Genomic DNA, 25,633 nt, shown 5'->3' with positions numbered 1-25,633 from the left:
GCTCACATACCCACTTTCAGAGTGACTCACATACTCATGTACTCACTCACAGACCCACAGACACCCTCATTCACCCATCACAGACCCACTCAGACTCTCACATACCCACTCACACACCCACCCAGACCCTCACACACCCACTCACAGACCCAATCAGACACTGACACACCCACTCACAAACCACCCAGGCACTCATGCACCATTCCCAAACCCACTGACTCATGCACCCACTCATAGACCTTTTCAGACATTCATCCATCCACTCACAGATCCACTAAGGCTCATTCACCCACTCACAGACCCACTCAGACACTCATGCACCCACTCGTAGACCTATTCAAAGACTCACAGACCCACTCACAGACCCACTCATCCACTCACAGATCAACTCAGACACTCATAGACCCACTCGGACACACACACACCCACTCACAGACCCACATACAGAGTCATGCACTCACTTACAGACCCACTCAGACACTCACACAGCTACTCACAGACCCACTCAGACACTCACACACCTATTCACAGACCCACTCAGACACTCACATGCCCACCCACAGACCAACTCAGACACTCACACATACACTCAGAGACCCAGCCATAGAATCATGCACTAACTCACAGACCCACTCAGAAGCACACAGCCACTCACAGACCCCCTCAAACACTCATGCACCCATTCACATACATACTCAGATACTCACACAACCACTTACAGACCCACTGAGGCTCATTCACCCACTGACAGACCCACTCAGACACTCATGCACCCACTGACAGACCCACTCAGACACTCACACATCGACTCACAGATCAACTCAGACACTCACAGACCTACTCAGACACACACTAACCCACTCAATGACCCATTTACAGTGATGAACTCACTCACAGACCCACTCAGACACTCACACACCTATCACAGACCTATTCAGAGACTCACAGACCCACTCATCCACTCACACATCCACTCACAGATCAACTCAGACACTCATAGACCCACTCGGACACACACACACACTCACAGACCCACGTACAGAGTCATGCACTCATTTACAGACCAACTCAGACACTGACACAGCCACTCACAGACCCACTCAGACACTCATGCACCCATTCACAGAACCACTCAAACACTCACCCCCTCATAGACTCACTCAGACAATCATGCACCCAATCAGACAATCATGCACCCACTCACAGACCCACTCATACACTTACACAGGCACTCACAGACCCACTCAGAGACTCATGCATGAACTCACAAACCCACTCAGACACACACACCCACTCACAGACCCACTCAGACACTCATGCACCCACTCATAGACCTATTCAGAGACTCGCAGACCCACTCATCCACTCACACATCCACCCACAGATCAACTCAGACACTCATAGACCCACTCGGACACACCCACAGCCACTTACAGACCCACATACGGAGTCATGCACTCACTTACAGACCCACTCAGACACTCACACAGCCACTCACAGACCCACTCAGATACTCACACACCTATTCACAAACCCACTCAGACACTCACATGCCCACTCACAGATCCACTCAGACACTCACACATGCACTCACAGACTCAGGCATAGAATCATGCCCTAACTCACAGATCCACTCAGAAGCACACAGCCACTCACAGACCCCCTCAAACAATCATGCACCCATTCACAGTCATACACACTCACACAACCACTTGCAGACCCACTGAGGCTCATTCACACACTCACAGACCTACTTAGACACTCATGCACCCACTCACAGACCCACTGATCCACTTACAGATCCACTCACAGATCAACTCAGACACTCACAGACCCACTCTGACACTCACACACACACTCACAGACCCAGCCATAGAATCATACACTAACTCACAGACCCACTCAGAAGCACACAGCCACTCACAGACTCCCTCAGACACTCATGGACCCATTCACAGACACACTAAGACACTCACACATCCACTCACAGACCCACTTACAGTGATGCACTCAATCACAGACCCACTCAGACACTCACACACCTACTCACAGACCCACTCACTCACATACCCATCCACAGACCCACTCTGACACTCACACACGCACTCACAGACCCAGCCTTAGAATCATGCACTAACTCACAGACCCACGCAGAAGCACACAGCCACTCACAGACTCCCTCAGACACTCATGCACCCATTCACAGACACACTAAGACACTCACACACCCACTCACAGACTCACTCATACACCCACTCAGACACCCAATCAGACAATCATGCACCCACTCACAGACCCACTCATACACTCACACAAGCACTCACAGACCCACTCAGAGACTGATGCATGAACTCACAGACCCACTCAGACACACATACGCACTCACAGACCCACTCAGACACTCATGCACCCACTCATAGACCTATGCAGAGACTCACAGACCCATTCATCCACTCACACATCCACTCACAGATCAACTCAGACACTCAGCGATCCACTCAGACACACACACACCCACTCACAGACCCACGTACAGAGTCATGACCTCACTTACAGACCCACTCAGACACTCACACAGCCACTCAGAGACCCGCTCAGGCACTCATGCACCCACTCACAGAACCACTCAAACACTCACCCCCCCCATAGGCTCACTCAGACAGGCATGAACCCAATCAATCATGCACCCACTCATAGACCCACTCATACACTCACACAGGCACTCACAGACCCACTCAGAGACTCATGAAAGAACTCACAGACCCATTCAGACACACACACACACTCAGAGACCCACTCAGACACTCATGCACCCACTCATAAACCTATTCAGAGACTCACAGACCCACTCATCCACTTACACACCCACTCACAGATCAACTCAGACACTCATAGACCCACTCGGACACACCCACAGCCACTCACAGACCCACGTACGGAGTCATGCACTCACTTACAGACCCACTCAGACACTCACACAGCCACTCACAGACCTACTCAGATACTCACACACCTATTCACAGATCCACTCAGACACTCAGATGCCCACTCACAGATCCACTCATGCACTCACAGATCCAGCCACAGAATCATGCCCTAACTCACAGATCCACTCAGAAGCACACAGCCACTCACAGACCCCCTCAAACACTCTGGAACCCACTCACAGATCCACTCAGACACTCATGCACCCACTCACAGACCCACACATCCACTTACAGATTCACTCTCAGATCAACTCAGACACTCACAGACCCACTCAGACACTCACACACCTACTCACAGACCCACTCACTCACAGACCCACTCTGACACTCACACACACACTCACAGACCCAGCCATAGAAACATGCACTAACTAACAGACCCACTCAGAAGCACACAGCCACTCACAGACTCCCTCAGACACTCATGCACCCATTCACAGACACACTAAGACACTCACACACCCACTCACAGACTCACTCAGTCACTCATGCACCCACTCAGACACCCAATCGGACAATCATGCACCCACTCACAGACCCACTCATACACTCACACAGGCACTCACAGACCCACTCAGAGACTCATGCAAGAACTCACAGACCCACTCAGACCCACTCACAGACCAACTCACAGACCCACGCAGACACTCATGCACCCACTCATAGACCCACTCATACACTCACACAGCAACTCACAGACCCACTCAGAGATTCATGCATGAACTCACAGACCCACTCAGACACACACACCCACTCACAGACCCACTCAGACACTCATGCACCCACTCATAGACCTATTCAGAGACTCACAGACCCACTCACAGACCCACTCATCCACTCACACCTCCACTCACAGATCAACTCAGACTCTCATAGACCCACTCATACATTCACACAGACACTCACAGACCCACTCAGAGACTCATGCATGAACTCACAGACCCACTCAGACACACACACCCACTCACAGACCCACTCAGCCACTCATGCACCCACTCGTAGACCTATTCAGAAACTCACAGACCCACTCACATACCCACTCATCCACTCACACATCCACTCACAGATCAACTCAGACACTCTTAGACCCACTCAGACACACACTCACAGACCCACGTACAGAGTCATGCACTCACTTACAGACCCACTCAGACACTCACACAGGCACCCACTCAGACACTCAAATATCTATTGACAGACCCACTCAGAGACTCACATGCCCACTCACAGATCCACTCAGACACTCACACATGCACTCACAGACCCAGCCATACAATCATGCACTAACTCACAGACCCACTCAGAAGCACACAGCCACTCACAGACCCCCTCAAACACTCATGCACCCATTCACAGACATACTCAGACACTCACACAACCACTTACAGACCCACTGAGGCTTATTCACCCACTCACAGACCCACTCAGACACTCATGCACCCACTCACAAACGCACTCATCCACTCACACATCCACTCACAGACCCACTTACAGTGATGCACTCACTCACAGACCCACTCAGACACTCACTCACCTACTCACAGACCCACTCACTCACATACCCATTCACAGGTCCACTCTAACACTCACACATGCACTCACAGACCCAGCCTTAGAATCATGCACTAAATCACAGACCCACTCAGAAGCACACAGCCACTCACAGACTCCCTCAGACACTCATGCACCCATTCACAGACACACTAAGGGGGTCATTCCTCCGCCGCCCGCCAAAGTTCCCCCGCCAGAAGACCGCACCGCGGTCAAAAGACCGCGGCGGTCATTCTGGCTTTCCCGCTGGGCGGGCGACCGCCAAAAGGCTGCCCGCCCGCCCGCCCAGCGGGAAAGCACCAGCAACGAGGATGCCGGCTCCGAATGGAGCCGGCGGAGTTGCTTGTGTGCGACGGGTGCAGTTACACCCGTCGCGATTTTCAGTGTCTGCCAAGCAGACACTGAATATCAATGTGGGGCCCTGTTAGGGGGCCCCACGACACCCGTTCCCGCCAGCCAGGTTCTGGCGGTGGAAACCGCCAGAACCAGGCTGGCAGGAAGGGGGTCAGAATCCCCATGGCGGCGCTGCTTGCAGCGCCGCCGTGGAGGATTCCCTGGGGCAGCGGGAAGCCGGCGGGAAACCGCCGGCTTCCCTTTTCTGACCGCGGCTTTACCGCCGCGGTCAGAATAGCCCCTGAAACACCGCCAGCCTGTTGGCGGTGCTTCCTCCGGCCCCTACCGTGGCGGTCTCGGACCGCCAGGGTAGGAATGACCCCCTAAGACACTCACACACCCACTCACAGACTTACTCAGACACTCATGCACCCAATCAGACAATCATGCACCCACTCATGCACCCACTCATACACTCACACAGGCACTCACAGACCCCCTCAGAGACTCATGCATGAACTCACAGACCCACTCAGACACACAGATGCACTAACAGACCCACTCAGACAATCATGCACCCACTCATAGACCTATGCAGAGACTCACAGACCCACTCATCCACTCACACATCCACTCACAGATCAACTCAGACACTCAGAGACCCACTCAGACACACACACCCACTCACAGACCAACGTACAGAGTCATGCACTCACTTACAGACCCACTCCGACACTCACACACCCACTCACAGACCCACTCAGGCACTCATGCACCCACTCACAGAACCAATCAAACACTCACACCCCCCTCATAGACTCACTCAGACAGGCATGCACCCAATCACTCATGCACAGACTCATAGACCCACTCATAGACTGACACAGGCACTCACAGACCCACTCAGAGACTCATGCAAGAACTCACAGACCCACTCAGACACCCACACCCACTCAGAGACCCACTCATACACTCATGCACCCACTCATAAATCTATTCAGAGACTCACAGACCCACTCACAGACCCAATGATCCACTCACAGATCAACTCAGACTCTCATAGACCCACTCGGGCACACACCCACCCACTCACAGACCCACATACAGAGTCATGCACTCACTTACAGACCCACTCAGACTCTCACACAGCCACTCACAGACCCACTCAGACACTCATACACCTATTCACAGACCCACTCAGACACTCACATGCCCACTCACAGATCCACTCAGACACTCACACATGCACTCACAGACCCAGCCATAGAGTCATGCACTAACTCACAGACCCACTCAGAAGCACACATCCACTCACAGACCCCCTCAAACACTCATGCTTCCATTCACAGACATACTCAGACACTCACAAAACCACTTACAGACCCACTGAGGCTCATTCACCCGCTCACAGACCCACTCAGACACTCATGGACCCACTCACAGACCCACTCATCCACTCACAGATCAACTCAGACACTCACAGACCCACTCAGACACACACACACACACCCACTCACAGACCCACTTACAGTGATGCACTCACTCACAGACTAACTCAGACACTCACACACCTACTCACAGACCCACTCATTCACATACCAAGTCACAGACCCACTCTGACACTCACAGACACTCACAAACCCAGCCATAGAATCATGCACTAACTCACAGACCCACTCAGAAGCACACAGCCACTCACAGACTCCCTCAGACACTCATGCACCCATTCACAGACACACTAAAACACTCACACACCCATTCACAGACTCAATCAGACACTCATGCACCCACTCAGGCACCCAATCAGACAATCATGCACCCACTCACAGACCCACACATACACTCACACGGGCACTCACAGACCCACTCAGAGACTCATGCATGAACTCACAGACCCACTCAGACCCACTCACAGACCCACTCAGACACTCATGCACCCATTCATAGACCTATTCAGAGACTCGCAGACCCACTCATCCACTCACACAGCCACTCACCGATCAACTCAGACAATCATAGACCCACTCGGACACACACACACACACTCACAGACCCATGTACAGAGTCATGCACTCACTTACAGACCCACTCAGACACTCACACAACCACTCACAGACCCACTCAGACACTCATGCCCCCATTCATAGACCTATTCAGAGACTCACAGACCCACTCATCCACTCACACATCCACTCACAGATCAACTCAGACACTCATAGACCCACTCGGACACACATACCCACTCACAGACCCATGTACAGAGTCATGCACTCACTTACAGACCCACTCAGACACTCATGCACCCACTCATAGACCTATTCAGAGACTCACAGACCCACTCACAGATCAACTCAGATATTCATAGACCTACTCAGGCACACACACACACACTCACAGACCCACATACAGAGTCATGCACTCACTTACAGACCCACTCAAACACTCACACAGCCACTCACAGACCCAGCCATAGAGGCATGCACTAACTCACAGACCCACTCAGAAGCACACAGCCACTCACAGATCCCCTCAAACACTCAAGCTTCCATTCACAGACATACTCAGACACTCACACAACCACTTGCAGACCCACTGAGGCTCATTCACCCACTCACAGACCCACTCAGACACTCATGCACCCACTCACAGACCCACTCATCCACTCACACATCCACTCACAGATCAACTCAGACACTCACAGACCCACTCATACACACACACACCCACTCACAGACCCACTTACAGTGATGCACTCACTTACAGACCAACTCAGACACTCACACACCTACTCACAGACCCACTCATTCACATACCAAGTCACAGACCCACTCTGACACTCACACACACTCACAAACCCAGCCATAGAATCATGCACTAACTCACAGACCCACTCAGAAGCACACAGCCACTCACAGACTCCCTCAGACACTCATGCACCCATTCACAGACACACTAAAACACTCACACACCCATTCACAGACTCAATCAGACACTCATGCACCCACTCAGGCACCCAATCAGACAATCATGCACCCACTCACAGACCCACTCATACACTCACACAGGCACTCACAGACCCACTCAGAGACTCATGCATGAACTCACAGACCCACTCAGACCAACTCACAGACCCACTCAGACACTCATGCACCCATTCATTGACCTATTCAGAGACTCGCAGACCCACTCATCCACTCACACATCCACTCACCGATCAACTCAGACACTCATAGACCCACTCAGACACACACACACACACTCACAGACCCATGCACAGAGTCATGCACTCACTTACAGACCCACTCAAACACTCACACAGCCACTCACAGACCCATTTAGGCGCTCATGGACCCACTCACAGAACCACCCAGACAGTCACACACCCCCATAGACTCACTCAGACACTCATGCACCCAATCAGACAATCATGCACCCACTCACAGACCCACTCATACACTTACTCAGGCACTCACTGACCCACTCAGAGAATCATGCATGAACTCACAGACCCACTCAGACACACACACCCTATCACAGACCAACTCAGACACTCATGCACCCACTCATAGACCTATTCAGATACTCACAGACCCACTCATCCACTCACACATCCACTCACAGATCAACTCAGACACTCATGGACCCGCTCAGACAAACACACACCCACTCACAGACCCACGTACAGTCATGCACTCACTTACAGACCCACTCAGACACTCACACAGCCACTCACAGACCCACTCAGACACTCACACACCTATTCACAGACCCACTCAGACAATCACATGTCCACTAACAGATCCACTCAGACACTCACACATGCAATCACAGACCCAGACACAGAATCATGCACTAACTCATAGACCCACTCAGAAGCACACAGCCACTCACAGACCCCCTCAAACACTAATGCTTTCATTCACAGACATACTCAGACACTCACACAACCACTTTTAGACCCACTCAGACACTCATGTACCCACTCACAGAACCACTCAAACACTCACACGCCCACCCTCAGGCTCACTCAGACACTCATGCACCACCCACAGACCCACTCATACACTCACACAGGTACTCACAGACCCACTCAGAGACTCATGCATGACCTCACAGACCCACTCAGACACAAAGCCACTCACAGACCCTCTCAGACACTGCTGCTACCTGATCCAGTCAGACACTGATGCACCCACTCAGAGACCCACTCAGACACTCATGCACCCCCTCACAGACCCACTCACTCATGCACCCACTCACAGACCCACTCAGACACTCATGTACCCATTGGCACACCTACTTAGAAACACACACACCCACTCACAGACCCACTCAGAGGTTGATGCACCCACTCAAGGACCCACTCATACTCTCATGCACCTGCTCACAGATCCACTCACACACTCACACACCCACTCACAAATGCACTCAGACACTCATGAACCCACTCACAGACCCACATAGACACTCACACACCCACTCACAGTCCCAATCAGACACTGTTACACCCACTCACAGACCTACTCAGACATTGATGCACCCTCTCACAGACCCACTCATTCACTTGTGCACCCATTCACAGACCTTCTCAGACACTCACACACCCACACACAGACCCACTCTACTTAAAGGTAAGTCTGGTGGGTCTGGAGGTACCTCTAGAGCACAGCTAGTTTGTCAATGTAGAGGCCAGGGAGGCTGGGTACAGCACAGAATGGTCAGCCAGGAGTCATGTGTCCTTGGAGCCAGAAGCAGGTCACTTGGAGGGTAGATTGCAGGTCAGCAGGGCCACTGTCGGGGGTTGTTCTTTGGTGTCCTGAAGTCCCTCAGCTGGTGCTTGCTTCTGGGTATTTCAGAGTCCAGAATGGACTTTGCTTCTGGATGTCTGACATTTAAGATCCAATACCAAGGGTTAAGGTACATCTCAGGCCCTGAAAGTCCCAGTGCCACCAAACTTGGCACACTGGTAGGTTTTGTCCTTCAGGTCTGTCTCATTGATTTTGGTTGAGCTGTCCAGGCTGGTTCATTGGTCAGCAGTCAGTCAGCAAACTGAACTTCACTGGTTCCTTGCCTGTAGGGTGCAGAAGAGTGATGCCTTCACTCTGAAGGAGGTTCTTGGCACGTTGCTGAAGGTTAGAGGTGCTCTGGGGTTTTCTAGAGTCATTTGGGTTTTCAGGCGACACCTCAGCGGCAGTTGTTGAGTCCTTGGAGCAGCAGACAGGGTTTGGCACCCTTTTCTTTGTGCAGCAGGACTTCTATTCTCGTGCTTCAGGTCTTCTTTGTTTCTGGTCTTCTTGTGTCCATCTGTAGGTCTAGGGATGCCAGTTTTCCACATACCTTAGGTTGGCTAAACCCATTAAGTGACCGCTTCTTGTGGGAAAGGGTCACACCCCTAACCCTGATTGGCTATTTTCTTACCAACCAAGATGGAGGAAAATGAAATGGATCGGTCACCTCATCTGCCACACTGGAGGGGTGGTGCAAGCTGGGGATAGCCACTCCTCCTGTCCTTGCTAGTTTCCCTGCTGGTTTTCTCACCCAAAGTGGGGGTAAATGCATTGGGCGGTCTGTGAAGGTCAGATTTCAAAGGCAGTAAAGCCTTTGAAGCTGACTGGTGGTGCAGGGTGCCTGTCGGAGCGGGAGGAGATGTAACACCTTCCCCCATGTATGGCTTTGTGTTCTGGCTCCTGAGAGCAAAAGACTCACCTCAGGAGTCCAGAATCATGTCTGATGGTGGTAGGTTCAGTCAGACAAATCAGCAACCATGCTTGGACTGTTAGGCTTTGCAGGTGGCACCACTAAGATGCCTTCTGGGTACATTTTATAATAAATCCAACAATGGCATCAGTGTGGGTCTATTATTCTGAGTTATTTGATACCAAGGAACCCAAGGTTCAGAGAGGCCATCATGTAGCTGTGGAACTCGTAATGACCAGTGTCCAGCACATGCATTTGCCATGGCTCCCCTGTCCACTTACTATGTCTTAAGGTTTAGTGAAGACACACTAGGGGCATATTTGCTCATGCACATATATGCCCTCAAGTGCATTATAGTCACTGTGCCTTGAGGCTGTAAGGCCTGCCTAAGGGCTGCCTTAACTATATTCCATACAGTGTTAGTGGGCATGGCACTCTGGGTGAGTGCTATGTCTAGTTTGCAACTTTCAATTCACCTTGCCATGCACGTGCAAAGGCAGTCTGCATGAGGCTGGTGTGGGGGTTCTCAGAGTGGCATAATTGGTGCTGAAGCTCTGAGAGGCCCTCGTCATTACCCCTGACCTAGGTACAAGGAGTAACATTTACTAGTGACTTACAACAGTGGCTCAGCTGCCAAACATAGTACCGTTTTGGGGAAAGAGCTCTGGCCCTGAGAACATGTTTAGCTGGGGCTCTGTGCGCTTACAGTTTGAAACAACATAATTTTCCAGGAAAAATGTTGGAAGTTAACATCTCAAAAGAGGACCTCTCTCACACCTCTGCCTGATACTATCTCTTTAGGAAAGCCAACCATAGTAAAAATACCCAGGGGGCCTTGGCCCCTGCAGGGACAGGGATGGTCCTAAGAGGAATGGCTTCAGGATATCTAGTGGTATTATTGACTACCACTGTGATATATCTGTTTCCTGAAGCTGTTTGAGGGTCAAGGGGGCCTACAATGTCAACATCTACCCTTTGGAAGGGCACCCCAATCACAGGTAGTGGGATTAAGAGGGCCTTCAGGTGGCCCCCTGCCTTACCACTGGCTTGGCAGGTGACACAGGACTGACAAGAGTTCTTCACCTTCTGGGTCATCCCAGGCTAGCAAACGTGATTAATTAGCCAGTTTCTAGTTTTGTTTTGGCCCAGATGCCCTGATAGGGGAATGTCATGGACTAGAGAGAGAAGAAATTCTCCGAACTGCTGGGGCACTACCACACTCCTGGTTGCACCGGGTTTGAGGTCTCTGGTCTCAGTGTACAGGAGCCTCTCCTCCCAATAAACCCTGTGGGTACCACTGACACTCCCTAACTCTTTCTGTGCAGCTTGCTGTCTTAGGCCTTCAATAGTATGACAGGTACTCTGCCTCTGACACAGACCTTCCCTGGAGGGTCCCCCTGGGCCCCAGAGCTCTTCAGGCTCAGTTCCCTCTTAGATGGGTGAATCCTCTTCCTGAAAAGAGGGGTCCTGATCTGGGATCTGTTTTGAAGCTGGTTCCAGAGTCCTCGTGCCTTTTCTCTTGGGAGGCTGGTTCAGTATTTCAAGATCCAACTCTCCTTTTTCTCTCTGAAGTTTGCTTTGTTCCCTTGTGTTGGTACATGCCCATTCTGGGATCCCTAGCATTGCTGCATGGGTCTTCAGTTCTACTGCAGCCAAGGCTGAATGCTCCGGGTCATTTCCAAGCAGGCAATCTACTGCGATGGATGAGGACACAACCACTTATTTTTGCCCTACTACTTCCCCCTCCAATCAAAGGTTACCATAGCCATGGGTTAGAACTTTGTCTCATTGTCAGTAATGGTGTCAGATGACTTCCCTACCAGGAACTGATTGGAGTGGACCAAGTGTCGGGTTACCACAGTAACACTAGCTCACATGTCCTCAATGCTTCCACTTTCTCCCCATTAATCAAAGGGTGCTGTCTGGATTTTTGCATATTGTGTGGTACCCTTTGGTTTTACAGTCATGGCACTAAGCCTTGATCAAAGTGTTTTTCCTTTGTACCCACCCCTAGACTGTGAGGAGTCCATGGGCCGACCCTCTTGTGCAGGTTTTTGGGGGCCTTGAGAAGACTCTTTGTTATTTTTGCTTTGGTTCCCATCTTTGGGTGGAGGAGGGAGCTTTTTGGCCTCTTTCTTTTGGTCTTCCCCACCATTGGTAGTTTTGGTCACCCTTGTTTTGACCCAATTGTCTTCCTTCATCCCCAATTCTTAAGGGAAAAGTGAACCCAGGTCTACCAGATGTTGATATAGCCTGTCATTGAAACAATTACCTAGCAGATGCTCTTTCATGAATAGGGTATTCAGCCCATCATAATCTTGTACCTTGTTCCCTGCTAACCAACCACCCAGGCTTTTTGCTGAAATGTCCTCAAAGTCTACCCAAGTTTGGCTCCTGGTTAGTCGAGTCTGCCTGAAATTTATACAGTACTCTTCAGTTGTAAATACAAAGCCCTCAATCAGGGTACCGTTCATTAGGTATTAGGATTTAGAATCTGTCTCATTCAGTGTCAGGAGCCTATCTCTGAACTTTCCTGTGAATAATTCCCACAACAGTGTGCCCCAATGCTTTTTCTCAATTTCCCACCCAATGCAGGCACTTTCAAAGGTAGAAAACCATTTAACTATATCATCCCCTTCAGTGAAGGGAGGGGCAACTTCTTTTGGGAGTTCAATGTTGAAGGTCTTCCACCTTAATACTTGTATGCTGCCACCGGAGATGGGTCCTAAGCCCATGTCTTTTCTTTGTTTTTCTATTTACAAAAGCTGGCTCTCTAAGGCCAGTCGCTTAGTCAGCCTGGCAATGTCCAGGTCTGCTTCAATGGGTGCACTATTGCTTGTGGTAGATGAGCTACCCTCATCTCCATTATCCACACATCACAGATGCATCATCATCTTCTTCATCTCGGGGGGTCATCATTTTCATGCTGGGCTACCAGAAACCTAAGATTCTCTGCACTTCGCTTTTTTTTTAGTATGAATTTGGTACAGTCGCAGAGTCTCCTTAATTGGTCATAGCTATATGCCTCATAAGGATCCAGGTCAAGCTCCTGGTTCTTGGTCTCTGAATCTCACATTTGTGTTCTAAAAAATGTGCAACCTTTTTTAAGAATTTAGAATCCATCCCCTTTTTGGATAGGGCAACAAAAGTAAGTATTTTGAAAAATGTTTTGCTAATGTGTTAGGGACCTTACCAGGACCACAACAGTTATTTTAAAATTGTGCAAAAAATGTTCAGCCGATTGAAAATCAAAAAATAATTAACTAAAGGCAATTTGGAGAGTTACCCGTGTGCTCACAAAATTGACTGAGTTGTATGACCAAATGCAAAGTCTTTATCCCACTGCTGATCCACCAAATGTAGGAGGCTGGCCCTCTATGTCATGTGCAAAGGTAGGCACACTTTGCAGGAGGTCCAGGCAATAACATGTTGGTTTACAGGGGTAAAAACTAGATCACCTAATGCTCTAATTTTTAAGGTAGCTTGGTCAAGCAATTAGGCCAATCTTGGAGAAGTGCAAAGGATTTGTTGTACCCACAGCATCAATCTTGCAACTCACACACTCAACGGAATAACATGAGACCAATTTATAAAAACACTGCAGATTTTTATGTAATTTCTAAGACCAAGATTATCAAAATTGGTTAATTACTTTTCATGATGTGCAATTTAGAAGATTAATAAAAATAGTCTTTTTAATGCGTAATTACACACCATAGGAATCAGTAAAAATACATATAACATTGTATAATTGGTTTACCAAGTTCAGCAGGTTGCCTAAGGTCGTTGGTGGGCACACTGTGCCAGCGAGAGAAGATCAGTGAAAAGGTCTCTGGAGTTGGTGCAGGGCCACTGCGAGGGACCACTTGGAAAAGCACTGTACAGGTAAGTTAAAAGTTGAATCCTAGGGGTCTCCTCTGAGCCTCGTGGTTACAAGAGGTGGGGGGCCCTTAGGGCTCAGGAGGTTCGTCGTTGCAAGGCACAGGGTGGCCAGGTGCAGACCAAATCGGTGAACCAGGAGCTGTGTGCAAAGATGCTCTCAGGAGCAGGAGGTAAGTTGGTTCAAGGGTCACTTGCAGGACAACGGGGGCACTCTGGTGGGAGGTCCAGGGTGTTCCTGAAGTCCCTCAACAGGGGCTTCCTCCTGGTCCTTATGCAGCCCCAGGTGGGCTGTTCTACCTATGGTATTGGCACAGTTTGGCTGCTAGAGGGTTCAGTGCCATCAAACTTGGCACACTGGCAGGGCTTTTTCCTCACAGTCATCAGGGTGCAACATCCAGTTTGGGTGTTAGCGGCTGAATATTGAAGTGACCCTCATAGGCTTCCAGGTTTCTTGAAGTTCTAGAGTGGTACCTGGACTCTAAAGGGATCTGGCAATTGGCAAAGCCTGGATGTCCTCTGAAGTTTTTGTAGAGTTGTTCATCAGCTCCTCAGATGCGATTGTCGGGACCTGGTTGCAGCAGGCAGGGTTTGGTGCCTTTTCTTTGGTGCAGCAGGTCTACATTCCTCTTGCTGTGGATCTTCTTTGTGCTTGTCTTCTTTTGTCTGTCGATTCTGATCTCTTGGCCTAGGGATGCCCATTAAATACTGCATTTAGTGGGCATTTTAGAGAGAACCTGTTAGTGACCAATGGTCATCTACCTTAGGGTGGCTACACCCACTAAGTGACCACTTCCTGTGGGGAGGGGTCACTTCCCTATATCTGATTGGCTATTTTGTTTTCATCCAAGATGGAAGAAAATGAAATGGAGTGTCCACCTCGTGGGCAACACCTTAGCGGTGGTGCATACCAGGTGGGGCCACTCCTCCTACCCTTTGGTTGAATTTTCCGCCTCTGCTCTTGCCAAAAGTGGGGGTTTGCAACAGCGGTTTCCATCTGCTGCTAGCAGCAGGCCTAGGGATCCGGTTTCAAAGGCAGTAAGTGTGAGAAAAGGCCTCTTTTTTACATGGTTAGCCTCCACTTTTTGCCTGATGTAGCTAGAAGTTGTAGTGCCCGGGCCCCTGCTAACCAGGTTCTCTGGGCCAGAGCACTTTCCCTAAAATGCTTGTTATGCATTGGCACAATTGGATACACCCTTAACTGCCCCTATAAGTCCGTAGTAAATGGGTGCCCTGGGAATGGGGTACTATGGGTAAACGCCTGAGGGCAGCAGCACTGATTGTGCCATTCATCTAGATACACCCAGTACTGCCATTGCAGGCTGAGTGTCCTGGTGCAAACCTAAAACACAAACTCGACATGGCATACTGCCTGTGTGCCCTGTCTACCATACACTGCATTTACTATGGGTAAGACACCTCTCTGACAGGCCTTACAGCCCTAATGCAAGGTTCTCCATATTATACGTGAGGGCTTAGCTATATGAGCAATTTCCCCCCACAGTGTCCTCTCCAAACCTGGGACATAATGAGTGAACAGAGCAGCCATTTTAATACATGTGCTGGACAGTGGTCAATACGAGGTTCCCAGATACATGATGACCACTCTGAACCCTGGGTTGTTTGGTATCAAACAACTCAGAATCATAAATCCAAACTGGTACCAGTATTGGACTTATCCCTAAATATACCCAGGGGTCACCTTAGAGGCACCCCTGCAAAAGCTAACTATACTGTCATGATTGTTGACTGGTCTTATCCAGCCTGCCACCTTCAGACAGCTATAATACAAATCTTGGGGAAGAGCCCTGTCTCTCTGATTTGTAAAGCAATACCCTTCATGGGTGGAGCAGCTAACAACCCCTCCCTCAGGAATGTGCAGTGTCCTGGCAGTGAGCTTCAAAGGGCTTATCACCCTTGAAACTTGACCTTCAGGCCCCATGCTAGCAGCAGGTGGTCTCCCCTTTGCAAGCTCCCACTTTTGGCTGGAGAAAAGGAGAGAGCTTATACAAAGAGTAGGGGGAGTGGCCCCACCTGGCATGCACCACCCCTAAGATGTTGCCTGCAAAGTAGACACTCCATTTCAATTTCCTCCATCTTAGATGGAAGGAAAATAGGCAACTAGGTTTAGGGAAGTGACCCTTCCCCAGGAAGTGGTCACTATAGTGGATGTATTGGACACTACCAGGAACACCCTTAACTGCTAACTAAATTCAATATTTAGAGGGCATCCCTGGACTAATAAATTAGATTTAAAGGACACAAAGAAGACCAGCACAAAGAAGAACCAAGGCACGGGAACTGTGGACCTGCTGCACAGGAAAAGGTGCCAAATCCTGCCTGCTGCACCCAGGACCCCACAATTGCAATTGCAGAGAAGCTGGACTCTGGACTGACCTCAGGAAACCCAGAGGACCTCCAGGTTTCAGCAATTTCCCAAGAACGTTCTCCAGAGTAGTGGAGGTACCACTCTGCAACAACCCTAGAAACAGCAACCCAGTGAGGGTCACTTCACTGACCAGATGCTAACTCCTGAACCAGAAGTTGCAGCCAAACAAGATGACACACCAACAACCACCAGGACAAACACCACAATTCGACCAGGTTTCGTGGCACTGTGCCCTCCAGTGGCCATACCGTACCCATACCCTGTGTACTGGTCAGCTGACATTAGACATCAAAAAAACAGCTCGCAGGGAGATGAAAAAAAAACAGGAGGAAGCCCCATTCAAGGGACTTCAGGAACAACCTGGACCTCCCACCAGAGTGCCCCCATTGTCCTGTAAGCAACCTTCAAAGAGACTTACCTCCAAATCCAAAGGGCACCTTTGCGCAGAGCTCATGAATCACCAACTCGCTCTGCACCTGGCGTCTCTGTGCCCTGCAACAAAGAACCAGCTGTGCTCCAATAATCCCTCTCCCCTTGTGACCTCGACATCCAGGAGAGACCCTAAGGAACCACCTTTAGCTTGACCAGAGCAGACCTTTTCAAAGTGGTCCCCCTCAGTGGCCCTGCACCAGCTCTAAGAGACTTTCCACTGCTGCTCGCGCCGGAACCGGGAGCATCCTGAACTTCATCCACTGGCACAGTGTGCCCACAGATAACCTCGACCAACCTGCAAAAGAGGAACTTAGTAAAGCAACTGTGTGATTTTATATGCATTTTAAAATGTGACTTCCTATTGATTCTTATGGTGCGTAATTACTCACAGAAAGACTGCATTTATTAAAACTTCAAAAATCCATATCTTCAAAAGAACTGAACCAATTTTTATCATTTTGGTCTTAAAATTTATATAAAAATCTGAAGTATTTATGTAAATTGGTCTCGAGTTATTCCTTTGAGTGTGTGAGTTGCATGATTGTTACTGGGAGTACAACAAATGCTTTGCACTTCTCCAAGATTAGCCTAACTGCTTGACCAAGCTACTTTAAAAATTGGAGCATTAGGTGGTCTAGTTTACACCTCTGGAAACCAATGTGTGGTTGCCTGGACTCCGTGCACAGTGTGCCTAGTATTGCACACTACATAAAGGGTCAGCCTCCTACATTTGGTGGATCAGCAGTGGGATAAAGACCTTGCATTTGCTGATACCACTCAATTTTGTGAACACACGGATAACCCACCAAATTGCCTTTAGTTAATTACTTTTGATTTTTAATTGACTAAATATTTTTTGCAAATTTTTAAAATAATTGTTAGGGCCCTCGTTAGGTCCCTACATCTCTAGCATACAGTTTTAAAAGGCCTGGTTAGGTCCCTACAACTCTAGAAAACAGTTTTAAAAGTCCTTACTTTAGTTGGCCTACCTAAAAAGGGGATTCCAAATTTCTAAAAAGGTCCCAAGTAAAATAAACATGTCTGATACAGAAGTCAGAAACCAGGAGCTCGACCTGGAAGGCATATAGATATGAAAAATAAGGAAACTCTAGAGAATGTACAAAATTCACACTGGAAAGAGCCCCAAAGCAGAGAAACGTAGGTTTCTGGTGGCCCAACATGAAAAAGATAATACCCCAGATGAAATATATGATGATAATGCATCTGTGGTGGATGAAGACCCTGTGGAGAATGGGGAATGAGGATAGCTTCTCTTCCACCAGAAGCACTAGTGCACCCACAGAAACAGACCTGGAAACTGCCAGGCTGACCAAGAGACTGGCCTTAAATAGTCAGCTCTTGGAAATAGAAAAACAAAGAAAAGAGTTGGGCTTAGGACCCATCTCTGGTGGCAGCATACAAGTGTTGAGGGATACATCTTTCAACATTAAACTCCAAAAGGAGTTGTCCCTCCGTTCACTGAAGGCGATGAAATAGTTAAATGGTTTTCTGCCTTTCAAAGAGCCAGCATTGGGTAGGAAATTGAAAAGAAACATTGGGGCACACTGTTGTGGGAGTTATTTTCAGGAAATTACAGGGATAGGCTCCTGACACTGAACGAGGCAGATTTTAAATTCTATGACCTCATGAAGAGTACCCTGAGTGATGGCATTGGATTTACAACTGAAGAGTACAGAATAAAGTTCAGGGAGGCATGAAAAACCCAGAGCCAGACCTGGTTAGACTTTGTGGACTGTTCAGTAAAGATGCTGGGTGGTTGGTTAGCTGAAAGCAAGGTACAGGATTATGATGGGCTGTATAACTTGTTTATGAAAGAGCATCTGCTAAGTAATTGTTTTAAAGATAGGGTACATCAACATCTGGTAGACCTAGGTCCACTTTCCCCACTAGAATTGGGAAGGAAGGCAGGCCACTGGGTCAAAACAAGGGTGACCAAGACTACCACCGATAGAGGAGATCAAAAGAAAGAGGCCAAAAAGAACCCCCCAGGGAAAGATGGGAGCCAAAACAAAAACAACAAAGAGTCTTCTCAAGGCCCCTAAAAACCTGCACAAGATTGTGGGCCCAATGACTCCTTAAAGTCCAGGGGTGGGTACAAAGGAAGACACTTTGACTCTAGTAAGGCTTGGTGCCATGACTGTAAAACTAAAGGCCACCGAACTGGAGACTCTGGCTGTAGAACAAAAAGAATGCATCTGGTCAATCGGCAGTAAATGCAGTTGCCAGTTTCCAGATGGGGTCAGAGGTGTGGCCTGACCATGTCAGTGACCCAGAGAGACAACATTAGACACTCAGGGTGGGGAAGAATTATCCTGTGTTGCCTGGCCAAGTACTATGCAGAAATACAGGCAGCGCCCTTTGATTAGTGGGGAGAAAGTAGAAGCACTGAGGGACACAGGAGCTAGTGTTATTTGAAGATGAAATATTTTCACCATGGGTTGAAGAACCTACATACAATAAAAAAAGAGGTAGTGTAGAATGTCAAGCTATCACAGAACCTGAAGGAGAGAACCCATTAAATGTTCCAAAGTTGAAAGTTGAATTAGAAAAAATAGTCAGGGGATTTTTGGATATTGGTTATATGAACCAGTATCAAGAGAAATTAGCTTATTTATCTGGGTAAAAAATGTCAATGCATGCAGCAGCCACACATGATAAATTATCTGATTTGGTACGGATATATAAGGTTGATCTTTCAGAGTGTCCTATTACAGTGACATTTCAGGGTACAGTTATATGATGAAGCAACTGAGACAATATGTTATTCAAGAATGCAATTATACATTTCTGGATTAGTAAAATGGGCAAAGAGGCAGTAAAATAAATGGAGACAATCTTATGCAGCTGATGCAAATGGTAAGCCACTGCCATGTCTCCCTTACGAATAAGAAACTTTAACGTTCCTGATGCCAGTGGAGGATTTGTACATGTGCCACGGAGTAGAGGAGATATTGCAACACTTACAAGCAATTTTCCAAACCTGAGAAAACATTCTACACAGTGGAATACATAAGTCAACAGGTTTGTGAAAGTTTTTCAAGTGCTGTGGACTACTTTTAATACATTCTTTGATATTGTGGTGCCAAGTGATTTGTGGGCTGGAAACTTCTGTTCGTTGGGCAAGTGTTGAGCCTCTGCAAGAAGGTTGTAACTTTGCACCATCTCCTATGGTTAAGACAAAACAACCAAAAGACGTTATTACTTTCTAAAAGGCAAGGTCCCGGTCAAAGATATTGATTAATTTAAGATTAATCGAACTACACAAGAATCAGAGGAGTATTTACAGATAGGCAGTATGGCTTTGGTGTAGTCCAAGTCATTGGACAGTTACGATTACAGGGAGGTTTCATAACTTCATCTAGTTCAACAACATGTAAATGCAAACATTTTAAAAAGACTGCCTGATACCCTACAAATGCAAACAGAAGTTACTGTAGTAAAATGAGCTGCTCACTAAAGTGGCAATGATTATGTGACAGCTGGAAACAGATTTTGCGAACCAGATTCATGATATTGTGCCTTTGTGGCTTGCACATTTAATGGAGATTACCCAAATGAATCTGAAGAGGATACTACTTTTTCAAATTTGTTGTCAGTGGCAGATTCTTAGGCAGGATTGAAGAGATTGCAGGAGGAAGTTAGTAAAACAACAGAGTTGGATTAGAGCAGGATGTGGTAAATATGCAGATGACATTGCGATTTCACCAGAAGGAAGAATAGTGTTGCTAGAAATTTTACTGTTTTCCATGACACAACACTTCATGATTCTATACATCTTGGGAGCAATGCAAAGGTGAGATTGTTCATATGAAATTGGTTTAAACCCAGGATTAAGTTTCTTTTGGAGGAACTGTACCATTGATGTATGACATGTCAACAGATGAACATAGGGAAAAGAACACCAGTTAATTTAAGTCACATAGGAAGATCAGGTGGTCCCTTCAACAGAATATAAATGGACTTCATCGAGATGCCTGTTTGTAACGAACTGAGATATGTTGTGGTTATACTATGCATTTTTTCTCGATGGGTGCCCAACATGGAGAGATGATGGTTTTACCTTAACTAAATTGCTGTTGCAAGAATTAATACCCAGGTTTGGGTTACAGTGTCAGATCAAGGAACTCACCTCAACAATGAGGTCCTTAGAATACTGTGTGCAGCTCTACAGGTGGAACAGAGTTTACACTGTAGTTACTGTCCAGAAGTCTCTGGAATTGTTGAGCAGCTTAATGGAACCATAAAGACCTGATTAGTGAAGGTTTTGTGCCTCCATTTCACTGACATGGCCAGAAGCATTGTTTTTGGTGTTGGTAAGCCTCCGAGGTACTCCTGATTGGAAAACAGGGTTATAGCCAGAGGAAATCTTAATGGGGCGTGCAATGAGACTGTCTGCTGTACCTGTAAATGCAATTCTAAACATCACAGATGACACAATACTCAATTACTGCAAAGGATTGGCTGGTGTGGTGCATTCTATCCCTCACCAGGTTGAAGTTGCTACACCAAATCTACATCAGGAACAGCGCCGCAACCTCAGTCCCGGTGACTGAGTGTTGATAAAGAACCACGTGCGAAAATACTGTTAGGAACCGAGATGGAAAGGTCTGTTCCAGGTCATCATAAGCATGACCATTGCTGTTGAATGCGCTGGAGTGCTGAATTGGGTGCACATGTCACATACACAGAAAGTAAGATATCCCTGTGAAGAAATAATGTTACACAAGCCAAAACAAAGGGAACCAGTAACAGCACAATTGCAAAAAGCACCACTGCAAGGAGTAGAGACAGACGATGAACCTCAGACTGTTGCATCTGCCCAACTTCAGGACACATCACAAAGTGGAGATGAAACTCCTGAAGAAGAAGAAAGGAGGGCTCAACATGAAACAGTGTTTGAGACATCAAAGGAACAAATAGATGATCCAGGAGAAGGAACAAGTACTGGATCAAGAGGGCTCACATATGATGCTGTATAGCCACATAACTATGCTCAGAAGAAATTGAGATCAAGTGTGTCAGTTGAAAAGATACCACAAACTACTGTTGAAGAGACAGAGTTGAGCTATGTAAGTGACACAGAAGAAAATCAGCAGAGACCAAGAGGTTTAAAAGAGTGAAAGTGCCTTGGCAAAGGCATTCTGCACCTGAATGGACCTACTATACAAATCAAGTGCTAAATGCTTCAGTGCAGCATTTCATTGACCTGAGATAAGAACTGTATGGCCCTCCATGACATCACACTAAAAACAAATTGGGATAAAGCTGCTGAAAACAAATTCTGAAAAGTTTGAGAGACACTATTCAAAAGACATCTATGAACATACAGAAATGAAGATTGATAATAAAAACTGAAAAGGTGACAAAAAAATAAGGAGTAAAAATATTTTCCTAGGGCCGAGGCTGCAGCAGAAGAGTATGGATGACACATTTTGAATAAGACACAATAGGGTTAAGGATGACTATAAGAAAATTGCTATAAATAAAACTGAAAGAACTATAAGAAAATCCAAGAAACTGATTTTGTGTAAAGGTCTGAAAGTGAACTATTGACATTATTTACTTCTGTATTAATTGTGTAACAATCTGACAACAGACAAATATGTGTTTTGTATCTTAAGCCAGGTGCAAGATTGTGATGGTTATTATGTTTTTAGTAGTACTGTTGGTAGTTATAACAATGTTAGTAGGGATGTATCTTACACTATACAAAGAAGGAAGTATTTCTCCACTTGCTCTTATGACATCTACAAACACAACAGATGAGGCAAAATTGAAAGTGTAATTTGTGAACCGTATGTAAAACAATTACAAAACAAATGTTTATTCTAGGTTAGTTCAGGTATACACACAAGCATTAGACACAAGGGAGTGCCACATCTATGCACACTTACCTTCATCAAATACAGAGGAAGTGACATACCATCACATATCTCTTTCATATGGAATCACATGTAGTATTTTACTTGGCTAAGTGTATAAGCAGGAACACTTTGGATATTACCGCTCAAAGTATGACATGATTATCTCAAAAGTGCCCTTGCAAAAGAGCATCAACCTACACCCAAAAGCAAAGTAAATGGACAAAGCATGGTATTATTTTAGACCATCCATACCTATAGATACTGTTAAGGCATATGAAAACAATCTGACCTGTTTGACAAGACCATTAGACATGTATCATGGCTTTAGAGGAAAGGAGAGCACACATTTTACATTTTAAAAACAAAGGGGATGATATTTTGAAAAACGTTTGGAAGAAGGAAGATGACTATAGAAAAAAATGATCTGTCCTAAACTAAAACACACTGAGACGAACCCACCTTCACGCCTTGGTTCCTGTGATACAGAATCCCCAATTATAAATGAAATAATACAACAAGCCAACAGTTTAAAATTCATGTACAAATTTCTAATATCAAAAACAATATTTCAGAAATGTTTATTCAACTAATATTTTGTTCATTAATTTAATTATTATATTGAAATGTATATACAAAAGTCCTATACCCTACACCAAATCTACATCAGGAACAGCGCCGCAACCTCAGTCCCGGTGACTGAGTGTTGATAAAGAACCACGTGCGAAAATACTGTTAGGAACCGAGATGGAAAGGTCTGTTCCAGGTCATCATAAGCATGACCATTGCTGTTGAATGCGCTGGAGTGCTGAATTGGGTGCACATGTCACATACACAGAAAGTAAGATATCCCTGTGAAGAAATAATGTTACACAAGCCAAAACAAAGGGAACCAGTAACAGCACAATCGCAAAAAGCACCACTGCAAGGAGTAGAGACAGACGATGAACCTCAGACTGTTGCATCTGCCCAACTTCAGGACACATCACAAAGTGGAGATGAAACTCCTGAAGAAGAAGAAAGGAGGGCTCAACATGAAACAGTGTTTGAGACATCAAAGGAACAAATAGATGATCCAGGAGAAGGAACAAGTACTGGATCAAGAGGGCTCACATATGATGCTGTATAGCCACATAACTATGCTCAGAAGAAATTGAGATCAAGTGTGTCAGTTGAAAAGATACCACAAACTACTGTTGAAGAGACAGAGTTGAGCTATGTAAGTGACACAGAAGAAAATCAGCAGAGACCAAGAGGTTTAAAAGAGTGAAAGTGCCTTGGCAAAGGCATTCTGCACCTGAATGGACCTACTATACAAATCAAGTGCTAAATGCTTCAGTGCAGCATTTCATTGACCTGAGATAAGAACTGTATGGCCCTCCATGACATCACACTAAAAACAAATTGGGATAAAGCTGCTGAAAACAAATTCTGAAAAGTTTGAGAGACACTATTCAAAAGACATCTATGAACATACAGAAATGAAGATTGATAATAAAAACTGAAAAGGTGACAAAAAAATAAGGAGTAAAAATATTTTCCTAGGGCCGAGGCTGCAGCAGAAGAGTATGGATGACACATTTTGAATAAGACACAATAGGGTTAAGGATGACTATAAGAAAATTGCTATAAATAAAACTGAAAGAACTATAAGAAAATCCAAGAAACTGATTTTGTGTAAAGGTCTGAAAGTGAACTATTGACATTATTTTCTTCTGTATTATTTGTGTAACAATCTGACAACAGACAAATATGTGTTTTGTATCTTAAGCCAGGTGCAAGATTGTGATGGTTATTATGTTTTTAGTAGTACTGTTGGTAGTTATAACAATGTTAGTAGGGATGTATCTTACACTATACAAAGAAGGAAGTATTTCTCCACTTGCTCTTATGACATCTACAAACACAACAGATGAGGCAAAATTGAAAGTGTAATTTGTGAACCGTATGTAAAACAATTACAAAACAAATGTTTATTCTAGGTTAGTTCAGGTATACACACAAGCATTAGACACAAGGGAGTGCCACATCTATGCACACTTACCTTCATCAAATAAAGAGGAAGTGACATACCATCACATATCTCTTTCATATGGAATCACATGTAGTATTTTGCTTGGCTAAGTGTATAAGCAGGAACACTTTGGATATTACCACTCAAAGTATGACATGATTATCTCAAAAGTGCCATTGCAAAAGAGCATCAACCTACACCCAAAAGCAAAGTAAATGGACAAAGCATGGTATTATTTTAAACCATCCATACCTATAGATACTGTTAAGGCATATGAAAACAATCTGACCTGTTTGACAAGACCATTAGACATGTATCATGGCTTTAGAGGAAAGGAGAGCACACATTTTACATTTTAAAAACAAAGGGGATGATATTTTGAAAAACGTTTGGAAGAAGGAAGATGACTATAGAAAAGAAAGATCTGTCCTAAACTAAAACACACTGAGACAAACCCACCTTCACGCCT

This window comes from Pleurodeles waltl, chromosome 5 (assembly GCF_031143425.1).
Source record: "Pleurodeles waltl isolate 20211129_DDA chromosome 5, aPleWal1.hap1.20221129, whole genome shotgun sequence".
In the NCBI taxonomy this organism is placed as follows: domain Eukaryota; kingdom Metazoa; phylum Chordata; class Amphibia; order Caudata; family Salamandridae; genus Pleurodeles; species Pleurodeles waltl.
The sequence above is the reverse complement of the archived record's forward strand: the minus strand, read 5'-3'. Positions refer to the sequence as shown.